The 25,609-nt window shown below is 39.6% G+C and overlaps 1 protein-coding gene across 1 annotated transcript in view; it reads left to right on the top strand.

Annotated features, from left to right (window-relative positions):
• DCHS2 (dachsous cadherin-related 2) overlaps positions 1-25,609 on the top strand; it is a gene marked incomplete at its 3' end in the record, with an annotated part of 174,089 nt that overhangs the window by 20,783 nt on the left and 127,697 nt on the right. The window lies entirely within an intron of this gene.

Below are 25,609 nucleotides of genomic sequence, written 5' to 3'. Positions count from 1 at the left end.
AGGTTTGGAGTTTCTCCTATTAAATGGAAGGGCTTTGGAGAGTTTTAAGCCGAGGCATGATTTGAAACCTCATGAGTATGTATTTAAAAGATGTTGCTGAGATTGTCATTCACTGGATCACAGAATGTCCCAATTAATGAGTGTATAGTGGAGAAGCTTCTTTCAGGTCTCAGTATTCAAGAAACAGTTAAAAATTAAAAAAAAAAAATTTTTAAAAAGTTATCCTGGTTCTTGTAACAATACAATTTCCCCATTTGGTTAGATCTGTGGGAAATTCAAAGCTAATTTGCAGTTTTCCTCTAGCAATTATACACTATTGTATAGTATAAGTGTTTCTTTCCCTCCCTCCCTCCCTTCCTTCCTTTTATATGTCTTTATTGATATAAGAGAGAGGAAGGGATAGGGAGAGAGAGAAACATCAGTGATGAGAGTCATTGATCGGCTGCCTCCTGCACGCCCCCCACTGGGGATGGAGCCCGCAACCCGGGCATGTGCCCTGACCGGGAATCGAACCTCAATTGCTTGGATCATAGGTAAATGTTCAACCACTAAGCCATGCCTGCTGGGCTAAATTTTTCTTTTTAAAATTTTATTTAATTAGGGAATATATTTATGATGCCCAAAAATAAAAAAATAGAAATTTATATTTTGAGAAGGTTTGCTCCCACTCCTGTCTCTGCCCAACTCACCATTCACCCCTGCCCCCTACACAGCCTCTTACATTAGTTTCTTAGGAGTCTTTCTAGTGTTTATTTATGTAAATATAAATATATATTCTTATTTCCCTTCCCCTTCTTCTTCACCAAAAGGTTGTGTCTGTGTTTTTCTACCTCTTGCCATCTTTACCTAACTGTATCTAGAGATTTTTCCATTTCAGCCCACGGAGAGCTTTCTCAGTCTCTTTTAAGGTTGGAAGCTTTTCACTGAGTAGAAGAGTAGAAATATTATGTGCTATATCAGTGATGATTTCCTTTGTTGATGGACTTGAGTTATTTCTTATTTTTTTGGTATTGTAAACAGTGCGGCAGTGAATAATCTTTTCATGTGTCACTCTGTATTCATGAGATATAACTAAAGATAAATTCCCAGAGGTGAAACTGCTAGATCAAAGTGTACTTTTCATGATATGTAATTTTGGTAGATGTTTGTATTGGCCAAGTTGTGCCTTTGTGTACCCCCATTAGCAGTATATGGTAAATTACAGCACTCTCATCGTTGGTTTTACTGTTTTTGTTTTTTTTTTATCATCTACCCATTCTTTTTCTTAGTCTTGGATCCCTAGTTTCTTTATTTCTATCCTTCTATGTTGTATATATTTTTGAGCAGTCGTGTCGGCTACTTTGAATTATTGGTTGAAGGAGGCATTGCATAAATAGATAAATTTTACATGCTTTACTTATTGCACTTAACACTCTGTGTTATGCATATTCTTTTACATTTCTGCCCCTTCTCCCACTGGACTCTGAGTGCTTCACAAACCACAGTCCCTGTTTTATTGTTCTTAGGAGACCAATGCCTGGCAGGTAGTAGGCAATGACTATTTGGTATATTAATGAATAAAGTATAAGAGTGTTACTACTAAGCCAAGTAGAGTTAAGTCATACTTGATATGCAGAGAAGGACTCAGTCAGTAATTTAATGAATGAGTTAATAAATACGGGATTTTTCTTTTAAGAGAACCCATTATATCAATAGCAATAAAAATATTATTATGGAATGGACTAATCTTGTGTTATTCAACTGGATGCTATTATAAACATAAATTAAAATGATAAACCATCAGTACATGATTTCAGAGCAAATGAAATTTTATACTATATGGCAGATGAAAATTTTAATGAAAACATTCATAAGGAAAATTGTCCAGTGAGTAAATTGGAAACTTAACATAGAGAATTGGCTAGGCAAAAGCATGATTCTGAGGGAGATTAGTTTGCATTAGGGAGCTTTTGATGACATAAATGCTCTAAAAAGTTCTGGAACACTTTTAAAATACAATGCTTTCACTTTTCTGTGTGTAATAAGATACGATTCTATCTTATGCATTCAATAATCTTGCAACATATTCTGGTCTTGATTGTTTTATGATTTGTATCTAAATGAACTGAAGAAACATTCTAAAACATTTAAAATGTAATATTACTGCTCATGAAACATGTATGTGCAATAAAAATCTGTCATTGGGTAAGAATGTCCAGCTGGAGTACTGCCCACATTGAATAATTCTTTGTATATGAAACAACTAATCAGACACCAAATAGGATAGCAGGGAGATGAGGTTTTACTTTTAGGGTAACAATGGCCAGGCATTAAAACAAACTCTACCTAATCAGATTAATTCAGACATGTACCTGCTAGATATTACACATCACAACGACCAAACGTGCGTGTATCTTCAGTTTTTTTTCATGCTCATTCAGTAATCTTGGCATGAACATATGACAACAATTTCATCACACTTCAGGAACTCTGGTGTTGAATATCACTCTGTAAGCATTCTTAAAGCATGGAAAGATACAACCTTGCTCTAAACAAGTCTGATTTATAAAAATCCACTTATTTTTATGAAAAGAGGATTTGCTTTATAAATGATTCCTTAAAAAATTATCTTTAAAGTATCACTTGCATCATGGATTTGAATTATAATTTAACCTATAAGTGTTTTCGTTTTTTTCTAGAAACGTAAATATTTTAAGTATTATTCTTGAAAATAATTTGCTTATGGTAAATTACAAGTATTTCAAAAACATTTGACATTTCTGCAAACTCCCTACGAGTGTTTGGAAAGTTGGCTAATGCTTCTCTTGAATATTGTAATAGTTTTAGCAATTTTAGAAGATGGGCTTCCCTGTTCAAATGACTACAGTGGGTGCAGAGTATATATATTTTGAATTAAAACCATTTAAAATATAGTCTTAATAAAAGTAAAATATTGAGATATGCCTTATTTTGTTCGTAAGTACTATTACAAAGTATCATTTCTTGCCTTGCAATAATCCCTTACTTGTTTGTGCAAGACTCAAGTTAAATATATAACATAATGGTGTGAACTCTGTCCAGAGTATCAGACAACCAAGACATACATGGTATATCAAGCTTATCAATTACTTTTTATTCTGTATTAATGTACTTCATGAACATATGAATGTATTTTATATTCATGAACAAATTTCAACCCTCTCTTTTTAAAAAATGTATACCAGATTAATTCGAATGATCTTTGAATATAATTGAAACTATCTCTTGTTGTGGATTTTCCTCAAATCTTTTTAAACCAGCCATCTTGTGTAACCTTTATAGATGTTACACTAAATACTTAGAAATATATCTTTTTGTATCAGATACTGACATAGTTTTGTGTACAACATTTAACACTTGTGAATATAGGAAAGAGAGGTAGTTAAGCTCACAACAAAGTCAAGAACTTATATACCAGTGAAGGAAGTTGTAATAAAAAAGCAGTATAATAAAATCTAATTAAATCTTAAATCCCCTTTATATAAAAAGTATAACATACACTACCTATATTTCTTGAGCTAAAAAAAGTAAAGTTTTAGATCAGTTGCTTAAACTGTAGTTCTAGCATTAATTCTCTTATTTGGTTAATAAATATTTTGTGTGTAAATATTTACCAGCTCCCAATATTGTCCACCAGCCTGGTTTCTTCAGTTGGCAAAGAATAGTTCAGTTTTTAGAGCTAGAATTTTGACCTAGCTAACATTTTTCACCTTGATGAAAACACACTTAGCTTTAGACCAGTTCAGTATTCCCATAGGTCCTACATGTCTTGCTGAGTATGCCAAGAATGCAAGGTCCTGACTGCCCTTTACCTAGATTACTTATCAGGCTTGTGTTTGCCGCAAGCAGCCTTGAGGGATAAGGTAATGTCTCCATTCAGGACTAAGATCAGGCTTGCTTACTGCTTGCTCTAAAACAATGGGTTCTTTAAGGCCACGGTTCCTCTCCTGTAACGCAACCTACTGTGTGCGCGGACATATCTGGCCCTCTACCTCACCCTTAGTAGCTGGCCTTGAGGAGCTGACATGAGCACACTGACATTGTGATTACTGCTTTTGCTGTGAGTAGTGGCCTTTCATCTCTGGTCCAGGAGGCTGGTGTCTTATGTCTTCTCTTAACCTTTAGGCTAGGTGATTGTAACAGTCACCTTGTGGTTTCTCTCAGCTTAGCCATCAACAGTTTTACACTGTCTTGTCGTCAGATGCCTGAAAAGAGTTGTTTCCTATATTTTGTCCAGTTTTCTAGTTGTTTATGATACAATGGAAACTCCAGTCCTGGATGTACCATGCCTGGGAGTAGATATCTAGGGCTTAATTTAATTTTTTTCTTTTTTGGTTTAGTTATCTGTTAAAATTTGTCATCTTTTTGCTTTGTTCTCCATAAACAAAATAAATATACAGCATTTAAATCCTTTGTCTGACAACTCAACTCCAGTATCTGGAGCTTTGTGAATCTGTTGTTGTCCATTGTTTCCACTGCATTTTTCTTTTTGTCTTTTACCTTTGTATTTCTAGTTGTCTTTGATTATAGGTGGATATTGTATTTGCAGAACTATTTGTAAAAATAATTTGAGGTTTGGGGTGATGAGGCAGCCAGGCTCTAAGATGGGCCCCAATGACCCCATCCTTATGTAGTCTCTCCTTTGTGGAGCTTGAGTTGGACTTAGCAAGTTAATACTAATAGAAAATGGCAGAAGTAATGGTATGTTACTCTCGAGATTAGGTTATAAAAGGCTGTGGCTCCCATGCACATCTCCCTCTTTTGCTCTGGGATCCTCTGTTCTGGAAGTAGCCGTACTGTGAGCAGCCTTATGGTGGGGGAGGCCCACAGGGTGAGGAACTGGGGCCTCCTGCCAATAGCCACGTAAGTGAACTTGAAAGTGGCTTCTCTCATCCAGACTCAGCCTAAGCTTAGATGACTGAAGCACCAGCTGGCCCCTTGAATGAAGCCTATTGGGAATCCTGAGCTAGAACCACTAAGCTACTCCTAGATTCCTGACCAACAGAAACTGTGAGATGAAAAATATTTATTATTTTTAGCCGCTAAGTTTGGAATAATTTTTTTAAAAAATATATCTTTATTGATTTCAGAGAGAGGAAAGGAGAGGGAGAGAGAGAGACAGAAACATCAATGATGAGAGAGTCAGTGATCAAGCCCGCAACCCGGGCATGTGCCCTGACAGGGAATCGAACCCCGATCGCCTGGATCCTAGGTCGACGCTCAACTGCTGAGCCATGCCCGGCCGGGCTGGAATAATTTTTTATGCAGCATTTGATAACCTAATTCAGACCATGATCTCATTTAACAACTAGGATTTCTATTTGCTTCTTCCAGTTGCCTGGGGGTGCTAGCACTCTAGGACACCTGGGGAACTTCCAGCCAGAATTTTACCTGTTCTCAGTCTCAGGAATTGAGATGATTCACAGCTGAGCTGCAGCTCTTTTGAAGGCCTACCTGGGGTTCACCCTGATCCTGAAGGAACAGCCGTTAGCAATCCTAGCCCAAAGTGAAGGAGTTCAGCAGGGCTCTCCCAACTCTGTTTTAGGCCCTGGATACCAATCTCTGTGACCTAAGCAGCAGGACACTTGCAAATTCCACTCAGCCTCCAAGCCTCCCTCTCTCCCCTCTGGAATTGGAGTAGTTCCCTGGGGAAGAAGTTACTCCAAACTTGAACCTGCTCTCCCTTCCCTACCATCGTCCCAGTAAGTCTTTCGTAAATCATGAGCTCGTTGATGCCTTAAATTGGGTATTTCTTTAAGTATTTTGTTTAATTTTTAGTTGTCCTATGAGGACTCAGTCTATCATTATTGGGAGTGGAAGTCAAACTCCACCTTCATTTTTCTATCAGAGAAGTTATATACTTAAGTCACAAAGCATATTCAGTGGTAGGTTTCAGTATGGTTGTTGACTGTGTGCCCTGCACCTAACACTATGAGGGGTACTTTTCTGGTGACCAATCTGGTGGCCTGCTTGCAAATTTTACATGGTGACATTGCTGGTTTTCCAGTCTATGTGGATGGGTGGTGAGGTGTTAATTTTGATGTTAATTCATTTTCTGAGTTTTATTTGGGTATACAAGAGTTGTATTTTGATGTCACTTGGGTAATGGGGGGTTAAAGTGCATATTTTCTAATATAATCTATCATCTCTGAATATTATTATCTGTGAAGTTAATCTTGATGGTTTTTATTTTTACATATGATTTCCAGTCAAGAAGCGAATAAGTTTGTGTGGTTTAAGCACCAACTCCAAATCACAAGGAATACATATGTCTTTGAAAAATGGAATGAGAAGGGAATTAATAGTTGGGAATCTTAAGACCTTATGTTGGGGGAAAAGCCTATGTAATTTTAAAGAGTAGATATGTATATGTTGACTTAAACATGCCAAGATATATTCTTTTTAATAAATTCTTTATATCACTTCAATAAATTTATTGGGTTGACATTGGTTATAGGATCATATAGGTTTCATGTGTGGAATCCTATGTTAAAAGATCTGCATATTGCACCCAGTCAGCATGGCTCAGCTGTTGAGCATCGACCTATGATCCAGGAGGTCATGGTTCGATTCTGAGTCAGGGCACATGCTGGGCTCCATCCCCAGCGGGGGACGTGTAAGAGCGAATCAGTGACTCTCTCATCATTGATGTTTCTATCTCTCTCTCCCTCTCCCTTCTCTCTGAAATCAATAAGAATATATTTTTAAAAAAATCTGTGTATTGTGCTGTGCCCACCACCCAAATCATCTTCTATCACCATATATTAGGCTGCCTTCACCCCTCCCAGATATATTCTTACTGAAAAATACATAGCTGTATACCCAATGCTCCTCTGTGTGTGTGTGTGTGTATACATACTCATAAATTATACAAAACGTTTAAAAGGATACAGAAGAAACTGAGGAAGGAGATTGAGGATTTGATATGGGATGAACTCTTACTTTTTCCTTGTACACTTTGAATTACTTGACTTTTTAATATTTCATGTGTCATTTTTCCAACTGAAAAACTAGTTAATTGAACACTAAGTAGACACATATTAGTAGTGCAATTGTATATTAGCTGTTAAGAGAGATATATAATTATTTCCCTTTATCAATCCTGTTTTATTATCTCTCTTTCCCATTGTCTCTACTAGATACTGGGTTTATACATTTATTTGTGTTAGGTTATGGATGGTATGCATACTAAGTCTCTTAGATTTTTTTCCTTTTTCCAAATATTTAATGCTTTTTGGTTATTTATATTTGAGTTGCTAAATCTCCCCAAGTCACATTTCAGACTTGAGCTGTTGTCAATTTGTATGTGCAAAATCCAGAGTCAGAAATTTTGGAAGGAATTTAAATTCTATCACTTAATAGTTGTAAGACCTGGAACAAAAAAATTTAACCAATCATTTCCCTCTTGCCTGTCCTCTCCATCCGTCCATGCTCATAGAATCAATATTAACGACTATTTTCCAGACACTTAGTTTTCTGTCTGAGAACATGAATGATGATAACATCTTTCTCACCGACCTCACAGATTTGTGATGAGGAACAAAAAGTAAAAATGCATGAAAGCTTTTGTAAGCTGCACAGCAGAGTGCAGACATAAGGTGTGATTATTTGAAGTCCTTTGCTCCATTGTAAAGTTTTAAGCAGAGACCACTCGAGTTAGATGTCCAATTTTCCATATAGTATCCATGAAGCCAAAAATTTTTAAGGGAAAACATTGAATATATTGTTTGTAACGAGAAAAAGAACAACTAAAGATACTCAGTGGTAAGGGGATGAAAATTGTGCATAATAAAATAGGTTGGTTATACATAAGAGAAAGGAATGGAGGCATCTCTTTTGGGGGGGGGGGTGTAAGAGAGGGGGTAGTTCCTGCCAGGTGGCTGTCTCCCTTTCCTTCCTCTGAATTTCAAAAGCGTGACCTACTCTTGTGCTTTTGATTAGTTTAACATCATGCGCAGGGCACTGAATATCAGTTCCTGACCTCAGGGAGAGCTTTCTGGGAAGCTATGGAAATTGAGCAAGTATGGGAAAGTCTTCCTCTGGAAAACTTCCCCTCCTCACCTATCCCTTGGACAATCCATTAAAAATTTCCAGGTTCTTGGTCTCCATTTCTCTAAATGATAAATACAGTTACTTAAGGATCTATCTGATGCTACCAGATGGTAACAAGCTTAAGAGCACAAGGGGGGGGGGGAGGCAACATTTCAGCTCCTTTTACTGTACACAGATTCAGACCAGAATATTTATAGTGCACTTCATTAAAAAAAATATTCTATAGTTTTCTATTTAATGACCTCCATGTAATTTATCTGAGTTATGATATACGATTATAGCATGTCATAATCTTTTCCATTTTATTTATTCTTTCTCTTTTCCTCTCTGTCTTGGAAAATATATGTAGTAGGATAGAGACATAAGTATATCTTTCAAAAGGTGGGTAAATCTGAACTTCCTGTTGAAATACATGAAATACTGATAGATTCTGAGATGTAAAGTAGAATTATTTGTCTTCATGGTTCTAGAACTATGTTTTTTTCTTAAAACTATCTCCATCAGCTTTATTTAACTAGGCTCTGGGCAGCTATCTATTGGATATACCATATAAGAACTGATACTCGATCCCCAGTAGTGGCTCAGGGGTTGAGCGTTGACCTGTGAACCAGGAGAACACAGTTCGGTTCCCAGTCAGGCCACATGCCTGGGTTTTGGGTCCAATCTCCAGTAGGGGCGTGTAGGAGGCAGCCCATCAAAGACTCTCCTCATCATTGATGTTTCTCTCTCTCTCCCTCTCACTTCCTTTCTCTGAAATATGTATATACATATATATGTGTAACTGAGATTGAAAAAGAACAGAAAATAATATTTCATAGAAGAAAGGAGAAATATGTTTTTAATGAAAAACTCTAGATTCTTAGAGAATAGGCCTAAAATTCTACTTGAATTCTGTCTTGGTCAGCTTTGGCCGCTGTGACAAGTACAGTGGCCTGTTGGTGGCTTCAACAGCAGGACTTTATTTCTCATGGTTCCGAAGGTTGGAGCTGCAATAGCAGGGCGCCAGCACGGTCAGGTTCGACGAGGCCTCCGCCTGGCCTGCAGGTTGTTGCCATCTGGCTATGGCCTCACGTGGTGGGAGAGAAACACCTTGTTTCTGCTTCTCTTTTTATAATGCCCTTAACCCCATGCTGAGGGCCCTACTCTAATGACCTAATCTAACCTAATTACCTTTCAAATGTCTCGCCTCCCGATACCATCACACTGGGGCTTAAGAATTTTGCGCGCACACAATTATTTAGTCTGTAGCAAATGTTAGTGATGCTTTTCCTTAGTGTAGACCTGGGCCTGGAGTTGGCTGGGCTCCCACTGAGCCCCTTTCAGGGCTTAACAAGGCTGATGGAAATGGTTTCCTAAGGATCTGATGTTTGTCAGAGCCTCATGCTTTATACCTTATGTCTCTGCTCACTGAATTGCTTCTCTTTTTTTCCTTTTAACTAATTTTAATTTTTCTTGGTCCGAAAGCTCGATTAGGTAACACTGACATACAGTAACTCAATTATACCTTTAATTGAAAGCTGAGGCTAAAAATAGGGCTTGTATATATTATATGGAAATTTTAGGCTGATAGGTTTATTATTATTATTTTAATCAAATAATGTATAAGTCAGCAACTTTTTCTCATTCTATTCCTTTTTTACTACTGGCATGAAGTTGTATGCTGGCAGTAAAATGATACCTAACATTTACTGCATTCTTACTCTGTGCTAGGCAATGCCAGACACTTTATATGGAATATCGGATTTAATCTTCACAACAACCCATGGGGCAGGTCCTGTTTTGAAGCCATTTTATAGATATGGAAACTGAGGCTTATGTGCTGAAGATAAACAGACTGTAAATGGTAGGGTCAGAATGCCTGTGCTGGGGACATTCCTGAGGCTGACTCTCTCAGGTGACAAATCTCCCTTAGAAGGAATTTTACTTTACATGCACAGAAGATATTTATATCAGCATTGAGTAAATCAACAAGATATATGTCTGAGACGTATGGGGACTTTGGGGTCATCAAAATCACGCTTAGCATTTACATAGCAGTACTTTTTTCTTTTTTTCCTGAAAGCACTTCTAATTAAATTAATGGAGACATTTGCAAATTAAATCAGCATGATTAATGTCAGATAAGATGGGGAAACTGAAGCTGAGATTTATAGGTGAGAGGAATTTATTTGCGACGGTAGAAATGTACCAGTGCTCCTTGTGCAGCCTCGTATTGCCCAGTATTCATGACAATAGTGCTTTATAGGCAAAGACAAGTCCCAGTCAATTACGAGTTAAAAGGTATAAAACTGGTGGCCTGGCAGGTGGAATGATGGGAAGACCCTACTTAGTACTTACTAAGTACCAACATAGTGCCTGTTGGGTTGATTGGGTTTATTTAGGTTCTGAAGGTTCTACTTTTATATTTTGTTTGGGTTTTGTACATTGGAAACTGTGTGTGTGTGTGTGTGTGTGTGTGTGTGTGTGTGTACACAGCTATTGCTACAGACATCACTGGAGGCGGACAGAGGGGTGGAGGACCTCAGTGTTTCCCCTCCGTTGGCCCCCAAGTCTCCTGCCAGTGTGCAGATCTAAGGCAAGCAGCTGGCGAGGGAGCTGGTGAGGCGTCGCCTGCGGGGTCCACAGGACACGGAGAGCGGAGCCGGGAGGGGAGGAGAGGAAGGGCGCCTGTGGGCAGCCCGGGGCGGGGGGGGGGGGGGGGGGGAGGCACAGTCTGGGGGGGGGCACAGTCTGGGGGGGGGCACAGCCCGGGGGGCACAGTGGTCCGCGTGCGCTTTGCCTTGTTCTCCCTTCAGTGACAAGGGAAGAGGAAAAGCTCCTGTCCCGACTTGGGGAATTTTTTATGGTTCTTGAAAGTCCCATTTGTTTCCTTTCTTCTGAAACTTGAAGTTCTTCTTAGGACTGATGACACCTTTGAGCGCCTGCTTCAGTTCTAACCTTCCCTTTCAGGATTTTTAAACAAGGGCTTCCCAGTGGGCTGCACCCTCAGGAGTATTTCATTTTGAGATGAGAAAAGGCATTGGAGGAAGCATAATTCCCCTGGTGAAATCGTGTATCCTCGACGGGAGCTACTGCTCCTGTTCTGGCTTCTACCTGCACACGATGAACAGGAATTCTGCACAGTTCTGGCCTCGAGTAGGCAACGCAGAGATGCTCTCTTAGAAATCTCTCATATGGTATATACAGTTTTGCAATTTGGGAAGCAGTTTATCACTACGGCATCTTCTGTGGTTGAGTCCCCACTTGACATTTTTTTCAGGAAAATATTTTAGTAACTTGAAGTATTGCAGTAAAATTTTTGTATTGTTTTGTAGGGACTGGATTTGCTTTGCATGCATCTGTGGAGTATGTGTGTGTGCATCTGAGAAATGGCAATGTTAGAGGACAGTTTTTGGACTGGTCACATAACCAATCCAGTGAACTTGAGAATCAGTGAGCATTGTAATTGATCAACTCTTTAAATCAGATGATGAAGTTTGTTTTATGTTCTTTAGGTTTTTCAGCATATATGTGTGTATGTGTGTGTGCGTGTGTGTATACACACACACACACATATATATATATATATAATGCCCCCCCAAAATGTGTATACACTTTAACAGCTGATAGCTCAATTGATGTTTCTTTTCAGATTTAACCCATTGGAATTAATAATTTCTTAAAGTGAGTGTACACTTTTTGGGAACCCCCTGTATATATGCATATTTGTACATTATTGTAGATATTTTGATTATAACATGGAGGATCATTTAACAACTATCTAAATACAAATTTCTAGATTTTAATACAGTATATGAGCTCATCAACTTTTAGAACTTCATGAGCCTGTCGTCACCTTTTAGAATTTCATGAATAGCCAGTCATCACCTTTGGAACTTCAGCCCCCTGCCCCACAAAAAACAAAGTGAATTTCAAAATGGGAAATACTGTGAAGAACTTAAATTGTAAATAATAAAAACTAGCTCCTTTCTGTGAAATTAAGGCATAAAGGAGAAGTACGATAACAGCTGTTTTCCAGTTCGTCCTTTGGAAGCATGAAGCTTCTACAGACTAAGTTTGTGAACCAAGTAACCTGATTCTATAATGAAAATTCCATTCCTTTGGAAATATAAGTCTGATTTTTATATTTAAACAGTTATTAAATTTTCTTAAAAATTTTAGCAAATTACTATTTCTGTTTGGGCAAAAGAAACTTATTCTAAATGAAAATACTTAATTTTTAAATAATTAGTGTTATTCTGATTTTCTACAGTTATCCACCCCTTTTGTGTTGTGTATTTTCTTCTTTTAACACATTTCAGTTAGCTAGAGGATGAATTAAACTGTAGTTTTTATGAAATAATTTATCTGAAGAAACATTTCTGTATCTGACTGAAGATTAATGTGGGGTAAAAATATCAAAAAAGTTAAACACAAAAACACAAGGCATACCGATGTAATTGCAATAATGGAATTATGCTGGTGTTATTATATTTTTGCATCTGTATCAAGAGATTGCTTTTCCAGATCTACCACTTTCAAGGTGTGGGGTCCCTGGACCAGAAGCATCTGCATCATTGAACTTGTTAGAAATGTGAATTCTTGGGTCCCATCCCAGACCTACTGAAGTGAAAACCTTTAGAAGGAGGTAGGAGGAGAACAATCTGTGTTTAAACAAACCTTCCAGGTGATTCTGTGGACCACAGAATAATTACCATAATGTGGTATCATTTTCCAAAAATTGAGATTACTCTATTACGAATCAGGTGTAACAGATGGCACAGATACTGTCAAAAAACAAAATCATTAACACTATAGATGCTGGTTGTTTGATTTGTAAGAGTCCTTTCTTGTGGAGAAAAGTTTGCAAGACTGTGTTTGGTTTAAGGCAGTGGTGGTTCTGAAGATGGGGAATGTTCACCATTTGTAGGTTTTGCCAGCACAGCACTTAATGCCACAGTGATGGGACATAGAGGAACCAGGCACCAGGGAGTTAGTTAAAGTGGTGCTTAATTTCATTTGTGTGGTGTTAGTAGGCTAAAAAATAATAGATATGAAAACTAGGTCATAGGGAATTAGCAGTAAAGGAAACTCAAGCCCATGCCCTTATGGAGCTTATGTTCTGGGGACGTGCAGTTATATTTAACTATGTAAATGTTACATATGAAGCTGTAAATGAGCACTTCCAAGTAAACTGAGATTAATTCATAGACAGAGTTTCCAAATAGGCCCTGGTAGCAATGACAGTTTACCTACTGGTTGCTCAGTTGTATGCTCGTTTCAAGCACGTCTAACCACAAAGTAAGAGAACAGGCCTCTGCAAACCCAAAGTAGATGTCAGCAGGTCCATTTACTAGCCTGGGATTGACTCTGTCCTTCTCTGAGTCCATCGTGTCCATTGGACTGTGGGTTCCTGGAGGATGGGGGCCACACCTCATGGAACCTATGTCACTAGAACCTACCAGATAAATACAAGGAACTCCACAAATGTTTGTTGCACTGATGAATTTAATGTGATCGTCTGGGTACTAATGCCACAGCTCCTTAGAAATAGCAAGTGAAAAGACAGTTTCCTGGTGAAGACGGGATAGCAGTGAGGAAGGACTCTTGACACTTTTACATCAAAGGACATAAAGGAAAATCTATTTTTTTAAAAAAGCACAAAAGTGCAGCAATCTGGAGAACAAAGACTGATTACTTTATAACACAGAGAATTAATTTCCAAATTTAAAGAAAAGACTAGCATGTATTTAAGTATAAGATTTACAGAAATGGTTGCCTGAAGATGCAAACCATCAGCTCTCCAGGACACTTGGCTCCCCATAGTCTCCAGAATATCCAGATAACCAGAGCTTTGGTGCTTTTTGTTTTTCAGTTAGAGCATTGTTGGCTTAGTACAGATTTCAAGTATGACTTCAAGTAATGACATTTCATGTATTGGTATGTCTGGTATTATAATTTTTATTAATTTTAGTTTTCCAGAAGAAAATATGGTACCTTATAGTTCAGCTACTCTCTTAGTTTTTAGAGCGAAACCTATGAATATTTTTTTCCATTTATGTTACTTTTAACCTTTTAAACCCTATAATGTGGTAATATGTTGTGGCTAAGAAACATTTCCTTTAGCAGCCATTAATACCTCTTCTACACACTGCACTCAGAGGAAGGAAGGACTGCTTGGCATAAGACAAAGCTGTGGTAGAGTTCTTATTTGGGGTCTAGTCATGGTCTGCCACAGAGTAAATGTGGATCTCATCTGAGCCACTAAAATTTCATCAACAGCCGTTTTCTTATCTGCAGAGGGGAGCCAATACAAACTCACAACACAGAACTGTTTTGACAATTATATGAAATAATGGGTGTGAAAAACATTTAAAAAACAAGGATCACTTACAGAAATGATAGGAACCTATAACACAAAAATATATGTTAAAAGGATCCAAGCAATTATCAAAAATTTAATTTTTCCATTCCCATCTCTTCCTTCCTATGATATTTCCCATGACAATTTATGAAGTTAGATGATTCTTTGTTTATATAAAATGGCCCAGATCCAGTTGTTCTCATGAATTGGCCTAGACCTTTCTCTAGTAGGCTTGTGACTGAGCGTAAATGATTGGTAAATTAATTATAAATTCTAAGGAGGAAATCAGATGTTATTAAATGAGCATCAGTAATAGAAAGTAGGCCTAGACCTGGTGAATTTAACAGTGGCTGGGATTTTAAGATTTGTGGAAGAGTGTTTACTACATTGGTCTTCTAACATACTTATAGACCAATTGAATGTTTTTTTGTAGAGCTCTCTCTCATTTGAAATTTTTGTCTTCATACAATTCTTTAGCAGCTGCTTCACATTAATGTCTGTGGAGACAGAACCTGCAGGAACACATTTTGACAAAGAATAGTTAGGAAGCATTAAAGTGGGAGTCAGCTGTATGTCACTTATCAAATCAACTTATTAAATCTGCCTTTTTCTAAAAAAAATATCTTTATTGATTTCAGAGAGAGGAAAAGAGAGAGATAGAAACATCAATGATGAGAGAGTCTTTGATGGGCCGCCTCCTGCACGCCCCCAACTGGGGATCGAACCCTGATCGCCTGGATCCTAGGTCGATGCTCAATTGCTGAGCCATGCCCGGCGGGGCTTAAATCTGCCTTTAATCCCTTTAAATCCAGGTCACAGGTTTAGTTTGGCAGGACAATTGAACTGCAGTTCAGATTATTTTCTTCCTGAAAAACAACTGTATCATAAGCTGCTATCACTTGTTAGCACCTTAGAGGATACCAGTTGTCCTCACATTTATGAAAAAGAAAAATATTCAGAAGAGAATGGAATACCTGGATTTGGAGACTGGTTGAGGGAAAAAGCCTGAGGCCAGAAAGTGCTTTTTAGGGAAGTGAGGTCTGCAGGGAATATAGATGTAAGTGACTTGGGGATGAGTCTAGTCACAACACTAAAGGAGCAGTGAAGTAGAGAGAATTCGGGAAGAACTTTGAGACTAAAAATGAATAGGAGGGTGTCATAGGCAACTTCACCTGCTTTGCAATTTGCCTGGTTGCTATGTCCAGGCAAAATCAATGTTTTTCTGATAACGGGATTCAAATTTCAAGTGTAATAATTACCTGTTCATCTGTAGAATATTATTTTTAAGCCTTGATTTGTAGTTAGTGAGTAGATTGCTGACTTATTAGTCTGATTATGTTTCCCTTTGGGAGACTTGAGCATGTTATGCTGAGCACATCAGTAATCTGAAAAGTATCTGTGTGTGTGTGTGTGTGTATTGGTGCTATTTGAACCACGAGAATATACGGAATTATTGTACTATATGAAAACAATTACAGTTTCTACTTAATATTTTGTGCTCATCATTTATATTTGTCAAATAATTTAACTAGTAGTTTTAATGTATGAAAGCTAAGAACTATATCAGTATTTGTCGCATGAATACATTTAAAAATAGACAGTTGCTTAGCACTCATGAAATTTAATGTGTTATGTATCTACAATAGCAATATTTCCTTCTTTTAAAACCTTATAAAAACCACTGAAAAATAGGATTGTTGATTTTTATGTCAGTTCAGGTGTCCTGAGAAGCAGACTCTGTGACAGAATTAGACAGCAAGAGAGTCATTGGGAGAGAAACCTGTAAAGGCTACAGGGCCCTGGAGTAGGAGGAGACTCAGACTATGATGGAGGGCGACACCTGTGAAAGGAAAGAGGGAAGGATGGGGCATTGGCTAGAAAGAGGTTTGAACTGAGTGCAGCTCTGAAAAAGCTTGGCCAGACTAATGGGGTGTCTCAGAGCAAAGACTGCCCATTGGAAGAGCCCCACATTGGGCAGGAATGACCAGCCCTAGTACCCCATCATGCTTCATCATTGGCCAGGAGCAGCTGGAGGAGAGTGTGGCCTTGGCCAGGTTGTGGCAGCTGGAGGCTGTTGGCTAACTTTACTCTTCCCATCAGGCTCTCTGTTGAAGAGAGATCTGAGCAGTCCAGTCCCATGGCTACCACTATTATGTAATATTATAAACTAACTTATCAAGCTTTAAAATTGGCATTCTAAATATTCACTCGTGTGAGTATTGTTATTGGTAATTGGGGATTTTAGAAACACACTGGAATCATGCAAAACCACAGACTAACCAAAGTGAAATTGTATATTCTCTGTAAATCTAAGAGCTAATCTTATTTTACTTGAAGATTTACAACCATTATTTTATTTTAGTATTTATTTTCATCTGTATCTGGGATCTAGAGAGCAGTTCTAGCTTTCTTTCAAAGTAGTGTCAATTGCTTTCTCTAATTCTATATACAGTACATGCTCATTTTAGACAATCTGGAAATATAAGAAACCTTTAAAAAGGATATGAAAGTTACTCTTTTTTATTCCCCCCCCCCCAATTACAGTTTACATCATTATTTTTCTGTATTGGTTGCAGATGTACAGCATAGTGGTTAGATAATCATATACTTAAAAACCACTCTTGCCCTGGTCAGTGTTGTTAAGTGGTTAGAGTGTCAGCCTGCACTCTGAAGGGTCATGGGTTCGATTCCTGGTCAAGGGCATGTACCTGGGTTGCAGGTTTGGTCCTGCCAGGGTTGGGGCACCTGGGGGAGGCAACCAATTGATGTGTCTCTCTCACATCGATGTTTCTCTCTCCCCCTCCCACCATCCTTTTTACTCTAAGAATCAATGGAAAAAATATCCTCCAGTGAGGATTAACAGCAACAACAACAAATTATTCTTAATTCCAACACTGAAAATGAATATACAGTTAAATTTTGTGGTGTCTCCTCTGTGGTTTTTTTAAGTGTATGCATGTAACAAGGATGCTAGTAGGGTCTGCAAATAGCCACTGAATTAGTGGGATGGGTTGTTCCCTGTAGGAAGACTTCAGGCCCACCCAGAAGCACCTGAGCTGAGAGCTGGTGGCTATGGTCTTACAGTTCTGCTAGTGCCTGGGCTTAGGGCCAAGGTCATGCTAAGAGAGGAAAGACCCAACCAAGATGGACTTGTCCCATTGAGAAAGTCCCAGTCTACCTTAAAAGACTGTAGCTCTCCTGGTAACTGCCATTTATATCTGTCAGCCCTGGAGCCATGGAACTTAAGTCTGGGGACCACAAAAGACCTGTTTCAAAAATACTATGACTCAAAGAGTGTGGCTTTGGGATTATACCAAGTGTGCCTAAAGGGGCAAGTGCTCTTATGTTACCATAGATCACCTCGAAGCTGGCACTTGTGCTGATAGTGTTGGCAGAGCAGTCACAATGCTCAGTGAGACATGCTGGTATTTGGAGAAGCCCAGCAGGCTGAAGGGGTGTTCAGCAGATGCCCAGAAGCTCACTGGAAGTGCTGAGATGGGGCAGAAGTGTTTGGAAACACACAGGAAGCTAGTGATGCCCAGAAGTAATGTAGGGTCTAAGCTCCTGCATGAGTAGCTGGGCCACAGCCATTGAATTTAGGCTGTGGCTATCACTAGCGTAACCCCATGTGTCCCACAAAACCTGAGAGATGAAATCTTAAGAAATATACTGTGTGTGTGTGTGTGCATGCATGCACACACCTGTACGTGTGTATGTGTGTGAGAGAGAAAAGGAAAAAAAGGGAGACATTGTGTAGTTAATGGAGAGCATACAAGATTTTTAATTCTATTTTTTCATTTGACATTAGAGTGGATAGGTGTTTGCCCAAATCATTAAATTTTCTTTGAAAATATGATTTTAAAATGGATGCAGGATGTTTCATGATATATGTTTGCTCTCATGTTTTTGATTTTCTTATTGATGCATATTTTGTTTTTTGTGGGGTTTTTAAAAATTTCAAAGTGTGATGAACATGTTTGCACTAATATCTTTTATCATATCTTTGTTGATTTCTTTAAGATAAATCCCTACAATGAGATTATCATGTTAAAGGATATTCTCATTTTAAGATCTTTGATACATAACATGTAATTGCTTTTAAGAAGTTTTTTGAAGCTTACTCTCCCTATTGCCTGTGTATGAGATTGTCTACCTCACTAAATTCACTTCATCATAGCATCTATTTAAAATATAAAATAGTATTTTCTAATTTGATATGTAAAAATATTAGATTGTTTAAACTTTATACCAGTTAGGTTGAACTTTTTTCCTGTGTTTTTCTACATAGTCTACTGTGAACTCTACCTACTTTTTCTTGTGGAATGTCAACATTGTTCATATTTATTGGAAAAAAAACCTTTTTATATTATATCTATCAACCTTTTGTATTTGTTCTTTTTTTCCTCTTCTTGCCTTTTCATTTTATTTGCAATATTTTATTAATGCATAGAAGTTTAAAGCTTTTTGTAGTCAGATCTTTATCTTTTTTCCTTTGTGGATTTTAGATCTTCTGTCCCTAGACTTAAAAAAAAATCAGTTAAGTGCTTGGAATAAAATCAGTTGGAGTCTCAAATTAAACCACATGCCAAAATTAATTCCAGCTGGCATAAGGAATTAAATAGAAAAGGAGCCATAAAATTCTGTTTGCCATAAACAGGGATTTGTTGGCCTCCCTCACTGTCTGCTTTGTTGCTTTTAAGGTAATTCTTGCAGCTCCCAGCAGGAGGATGGTTTGAAGTATGCAGGTTCTTCTTTGACTAGATCTGAATGGCTGACCCAAGGGGTCTGCCAGCCAGAAGAGCATCGTAGGTCCTGTTTTGGATGAGTAATTTATACATGTGAAATCCCTAAGCTCTATCACACTGGTCACCAAGAAAAAGACAGACCCATAGCAGTTCTAAGAAAAAGAGAGAGTATTCATGAATATAGTGGACAATTGTAGAAGGATAGGTAGCTTGTGTATCTGATGACAGATGCATCAAAGGGGCTGTGGGTTTAAGACAGAGGAAGGAGAAATTGCCTGGGAGCAGGACAGAGGATACATACCTCAGTCCTAGCCCACTGGCACTGGGAGTGTGTGGGGAGAACACCTGTCACTCGCGAGGGTGTCAACGTAATCCGTGTGCCAGTCTGGGGGGGTGGGGGGCGTACTGTTTTCAGTTACACCCAGGAGGTGAAGGGAACATTCAGAGAAGAGGGTGAGAGCACAAGGGGACTTTCCTGAATACCTGGATTATTCAAGGTACAGGGAAGGGTGTGGGGGATCCAGGAAGGGTGTGTTTGAGTCAGTTAAGGGATGTATGGGGCCATGTGGGGTAAGGGAATCTGGTGGGTGGGCTCTACCTTCTTATGGAGACTGAGGTCAACAGGATGGAGGCATGATGTAAGATCCATCCTGGAGGTCCCTTAGGGGAGACTGATGGTCAGGTAATTCTAGCCTCCACTTTAGGACCTGTCATGTAGACTGTGTCACTGGGAACCGTGAGGTAGGAGAGATAACATGGCGGTCTAAGCTGGAAGAAGTGGAGCTCTGTGTACATGCCCCTAGATTCTGTTACTGATGATCACAAGGCTGAGAGGTCACCCAGAAGAAGAGTTTATAAAAATCTTTGGATTAGGAAATGAGTATGGTGTATTTGATGCGGATGTAGAGACTAGACTGGTCTGATTAGCAGTAAATAAAATTTACTCATTTGCCCAGGGGTTATTGATTACTCGAGGTAGATAAATACAATGAAAAGCAAGAGCCAGCCTCTCCCAATAATGTAACTCATCAGAAGGTCACCTTGCTATGGTCCTTACTCATGTCCTGTGTTCTCCCGACCTTCAAAACCAAAAGAGTTTATTGTCCATGCATGGGTATTTATGCTTATTAATGAATGAAGAGATGTTTTTTATAAAGTAAAAAATGCTTTATAAATAATCACTGAGACCTTCAAATGGTAAACAATACATGACTGCCTAATAAAGAACGACATAATTCTTTCAACACAAATTAAGAATTTAAAACAAATCGAGGTGTGCTAACTCTGATAAGTGTTGTATTATAGTGTTTTGTTGTTGTTTTTAACCCTCACCTGAGGATATTTTTTCCATTGCTTTTCAGAGAGAGTGGAAGGGAGAGAGAGAAAGAAGCATCGATGTGAGAGACACATCAATTGGTTTCCTCCCACACTCGCCCCAACCCGGGCTGGGCTCGAGCCTGCAACGGAGGTAGCTGCCCCTGAGCGGAACAGAACCTGAGACCCTTCAGTCTGCCGGCTGGTCCTCTAGCCACGGAGCCAACCAGCTAGGGCTTGTTTTTAATTTAGAAAAAGGCTGTTCTGCTGCAAAGGTTCTTAAAAATGAAAATAAGAAAATTAGACAGACAGGAGCAGAGCAAGGATGATGGGCTGTGTACAGAGACTCACCAGGGCAGAAAGCCCTGGATGCCTGGCAAGGGGCAAAACTGGGAAAACAAGAACCTTGTCCCCAGGGTAACCTATCCTCCTGCAGCGTATCTCTGGTCCTGCGGTTTAGACCCTCTGAGTGTTCTGCCCTAAAGGTAACATCTAGGCCTCAGTTGTATTTCAGCTCCAGGCCCAGAAAAGCAGCGAAACCAGACAAGTGGCACCACTGTGGCTGCCTCAGGACCAGATACATTGACTAATGACCCCCTGTCCTGGCACCAACCAATCAGTGGCGACTATGACCCTGAAAGAGCACACATGGAAGGCTGATGAATATTCTACTGAGACACTCCCCTGAGCCCTCCCCTAAGATTTCCACCTGCAAGAAAGAGATAAATATGCTCAGGACCAAGGACTCAGCACATGCTCCCCCTAAGGGAGCATGCCAGTGCCATCTCCTTCCCCCTCTTCCCTCTCAGGGACCCCACGAGACTTGCAACCAGGGGAGCAATGGGCAGCAGCAGCTGGTCCGGGCTAACCCCCTGAACCTGTCTCCCCCTTCTCTCTCTGGCTTCTCAGGGACCCAAAGCAGCCCAGCCTGGGCTCTCCTGTGGCTTCTTCTATGCTCCTCCTTGTTTCACTGTCCCAAGTATATTTCTGCTGCCATCATGGACCCAGTACCCTTGGACTCAGTGCTGTGTAGCCCTTCCCTTTGGATATCCCCATCCCTCATCCCCTTTCCTTAAATAACTTCAATTTTTCTTTATTCACTGTCTGAGATGGCTATTTAGACTGCTCACACACCACAGACTTTAACCTTGAAGAACTTATCTGAAAAACTTCACTCACGTCATGCTATTTGCCAGTGATCGTCACAGCAGATACAGAGAGCTTGACTGGTTTTCAATGTACTTTCATTTTATGACATAGGTTTTGTACTTTGTGGTTTTAAAATGCACTTTACATGTATTCAGTGAGCTGGGAAAGATAAAGACAGTCATTCATGGTATTTAATTAATTCATGAACCATTATAATCTCTGCTTCCAAAACTACTGACCCAGAGACTTATTTATTTTTAGCTATCAACAGGTTGCTACAGTTGATGCAGAAATCTTTTGAACATACCATGTTATCATATTGAAGAAATCTTGGTGAACGTTTTAAAATATGATCAAACCAATTTCCACTTAGCTTTTAAGTCAATGAGGTTTTCCATTCTCTTTTAGTGCATGATTCCAACAAAGACTTAGCATCCTTTCTTTTAAACACCCCCTAATATCAAAGGACTTCAGTGCTGTGGTGCCTCTTTATTTTTGCCTTTGCCAGCAAAAGTTTGTGTCATTTTTCTAAAATGCTGGCAGAGTTCAAAGAGACTTCATAGTAACTCTCAACTTACTGGTGATATATGTGTGTGTGCTTTTTGCACGTTATAACTCCAGGCATCCCATGCTTTTCTTCCTAATGACATATGGGGTAATAAACATGTGAAAGACATTATTTGGTGAAACAGAGAAAGTCTGAATTATGTGGCAAGAACAAGGTTCAATTGTGATTTTTAAAAAATGCCTTTCTTTATATCTCCGTTATACTGTGTTCTTTGGTCTTATAACTTCTTAGCCTGTAGGGATAAGGAGGGGAAGACCTAACTGTTTCTGGGATACTAATAGAATGATTTATGATTTTTATGTCTCATAAAAGTAGACTACAAATATGTTCAGCTATTCATAGAATTTCATCTGGTCTGTGAATCTTTAATGGGGTCAGTATCACCCTCAAGGGGCAATAATTGGTTTTTGGAAGAGTAAAAAAAGACAATGACAATTACTTTTGGCTTTGGAAAGCATCAGGGTACATAAACAGATACACAGTATATCTGTGATATTTAAATTTCTTTGGGAGGGATGTGAAAAAAATGTCTAAAAAGGCTTATTAGAGGAACAGTACTTTTAAAAAGGTTGAGAAACACCGATCTAGTCTTTGAAGATAGAAATTCAGCACCAATGTAAAATATGTACCTCCAGTGAGATAATACAGATAGATTTAAAAAAAAATCCTTGCCCAAGGATATTTTTTCCATTCAGAGAGAAAGTGGAAGGGAGGGGTGGGGGAGAGAGAGAAGCATTGATGTGAGCGAGGCACATGGATTGGTTGCCTCCCACACAAGCCCCGACCAGGGCCAGGGATCCAGCCTGCAACTGAGGAATGTGCCCTTGACTGAAATCGAACCCGGGACCCTTTGGTCTGATGGCCGACGCTTTAACCACTGAGCCAAACTGGCTAGCGCAATACAGATAAATTTTGAAAGTAAATTCCAATTACATACTCTCCAAGTACAATTTCATTTGTTTGCAAACCATGGATCTTATACTAAGTTTTCAGTATGTCGGCCTATTTATAACTCATGCTGGCTCATTATACACCAGACTTCTGAGGCAGGATATTGGCTGGCTCAGCTTTGCTTCCCCTGGCCTGTTCCTCCAGGGGCTGTCTTTTGGGGGAAACAAAATAAGGAAAGTAAAGCACTTGGCATGGAACATGCGGTAAGTGCTAGTATAGACGGCTGTGGGATCACAAAGGAGCAAATAGTCAACTTTGCTGGAAGGTGTTTAGGAAGGGATTCGACAAAGAGATGACTTTGGACCAAGGAGTTGACAAACTTGGATGGTAAAACTACTATATCTTTATTTTCAGTAAACTCCATCTGAAATGTACTGTTTCCTTCCATTATGATGTGGCAAACCACAGGAGAATTATCAGTATCTGGACTTTGTCACCAATAGAAATCATAGATATTTCCATAGCACATTATAGTTGCTGCAACTATCTTGAAATACTGTTTATAGTTGTAACTTTGCAATTACAGTAGTAACTAGCCCCACTTTTAGACCTTTTTATTTGACATGCCAATAAAGTACATATTTTGTAACTCTCACATTTAACCATATAAAAATTCAAAACTATTTGACAGGGGACACCACCGTGTTACAAGGAAAATGTCAGCATGGGATGCATATATAATGGATAAGAGCTACATATTCATGATTAAAATAGAGCTGCTGCCCGGCTGGGCTGGCTCAGCAGTTGAGCGTCGACCTAGGACCCAAGCGATCCGGGTTCGATTCCCGGGCGGGGCACATGCCCGGGTTGTGGGCTCGATCAATGACTCTCTCATCATTGATGTTTCTATCTCTCTCTCTCCCTCTCCTTTCCTCTCTCTGAAATCAAAAAAGATATATTTAAAAAAAAAAAAATAGAGCTGCTACAGCAGAGTCATGGGATTAAGGAGAAAATTCACAGCTTATCAAAGAGGAGCTTTGACTAGACAGGTTGTAGATGAAGATACTGATACGGCCAATGCAAAAAACGAAACTACCTCTCAGGTCCTCAAAGAAGTATGAATTAAAAAACAACAACAATTATCTAACAGCATTTTGGCAAATTGCCAAAAACTAAAGGTTAAAGTGGTAATTATAGAGAGCGTGGGAAAATACACACTCATGATGTTGGTACAAAGTGGTAAATCCATTTTTTCAGGGCAGTATGAGAGTAGCTTTCAATTTTCAAAAAAATACTCATCACTGTTGACCCAGAAATTCTCATCTTCAGAAATTTTTCCTACGAGAATACTGGCGCGCACACAGACACGCACACACACACACACACGCACACACACGCGCACACACACACACACGCACACACACACGCGCACACACACGCGCACACACACACACACGCACACACACACGCACACACGCGCACACACACAGACACGCACACACACACACGCGCACACACGCGCACACACACAGACACGCGCACACACACACGCACACACACGCACACACACGCGCACACACACAGACACGCACACACACACACGCACACACACGCGCACACACAGACACGCACACACACACACACGCACACACACACACAGACACGCACACACACACGCACACACGCACACACACGCGCACACACACACACGCACACACACACGCACACACACGCGCACACACACAGACACGCGCACACACACACACGCACACACACACACACACGCACGCACACACACGAATGTTTGGCAAAGTATTGTCTTCATGGTGAAAAACCGGAAATGACTTATATTAGTCCATTCGTGGGAAGTTTGTTGAAAACATTGTCAAATTCTTATAAGGGTGTCGTATGCAGCTCTAGACAAGGCACCTCTTCTAAGACATACTGTTGTATGAAGTCATTAGGAAAACATGTAGTGTGATCTTATTTACGTAAAAACATATCACAGCCAAAAACTCAACCGAACGCGGGGCGCGGAACCCGCCCGGGGGAGCCGCCCCGCCCCGCGGGCCCTCCCGCTGCCGCAGGGCTTCGCCCGTTTGAACCACGGCTTTGTTTTTACTCCGCATTGTTCGGACTTTTTAAGAAATCTGTGTATTACTGCACAATTCAGTAAAAAGGAAAAGAATTCTGGAAAATGACTGCCTTTACCATGTCAGCAAAAGTATCAACTACTTAGGAATGAACCCATCAGGAAACGTGCAGGACTTGGGGAAAGAGAACTATTACATTTTATTGAGGTCTATAAAAGAGAAGCCCAAATAAGCGGAGAGATGTCCCTCGTTGCGGAGCTGGACGGTGCAGGGCGAGTTTATAGGTGTGCGTGCACATCTCAAGGCCCGTGGGAAATGAAACTTGATGATGATCCTGAATTTCCGTGAGAATGCAAAACAGGCCGGAGTAGCTACGAAAAGTCTCAAAAAGGGTAATGGAGTGTGCCTGTGCAGCCGGATTTTAAAGAGTTTTCTA

Source organism: Miniopterus schreibersii, assembly GCF_964146895.1.
Source record: "Miniopterus schreibersii genome assembly, chromosome: 4".
Lineage (NCBI taxonomy): Eukaryota > Metazoa > Chordata > Mammalia > Chiroptera > Miniopteridae > Miniopterus > Miniopterus schreibersii.
This window is presented reverse-complemented; position numbering and strand designations above follow the sequence as displayed.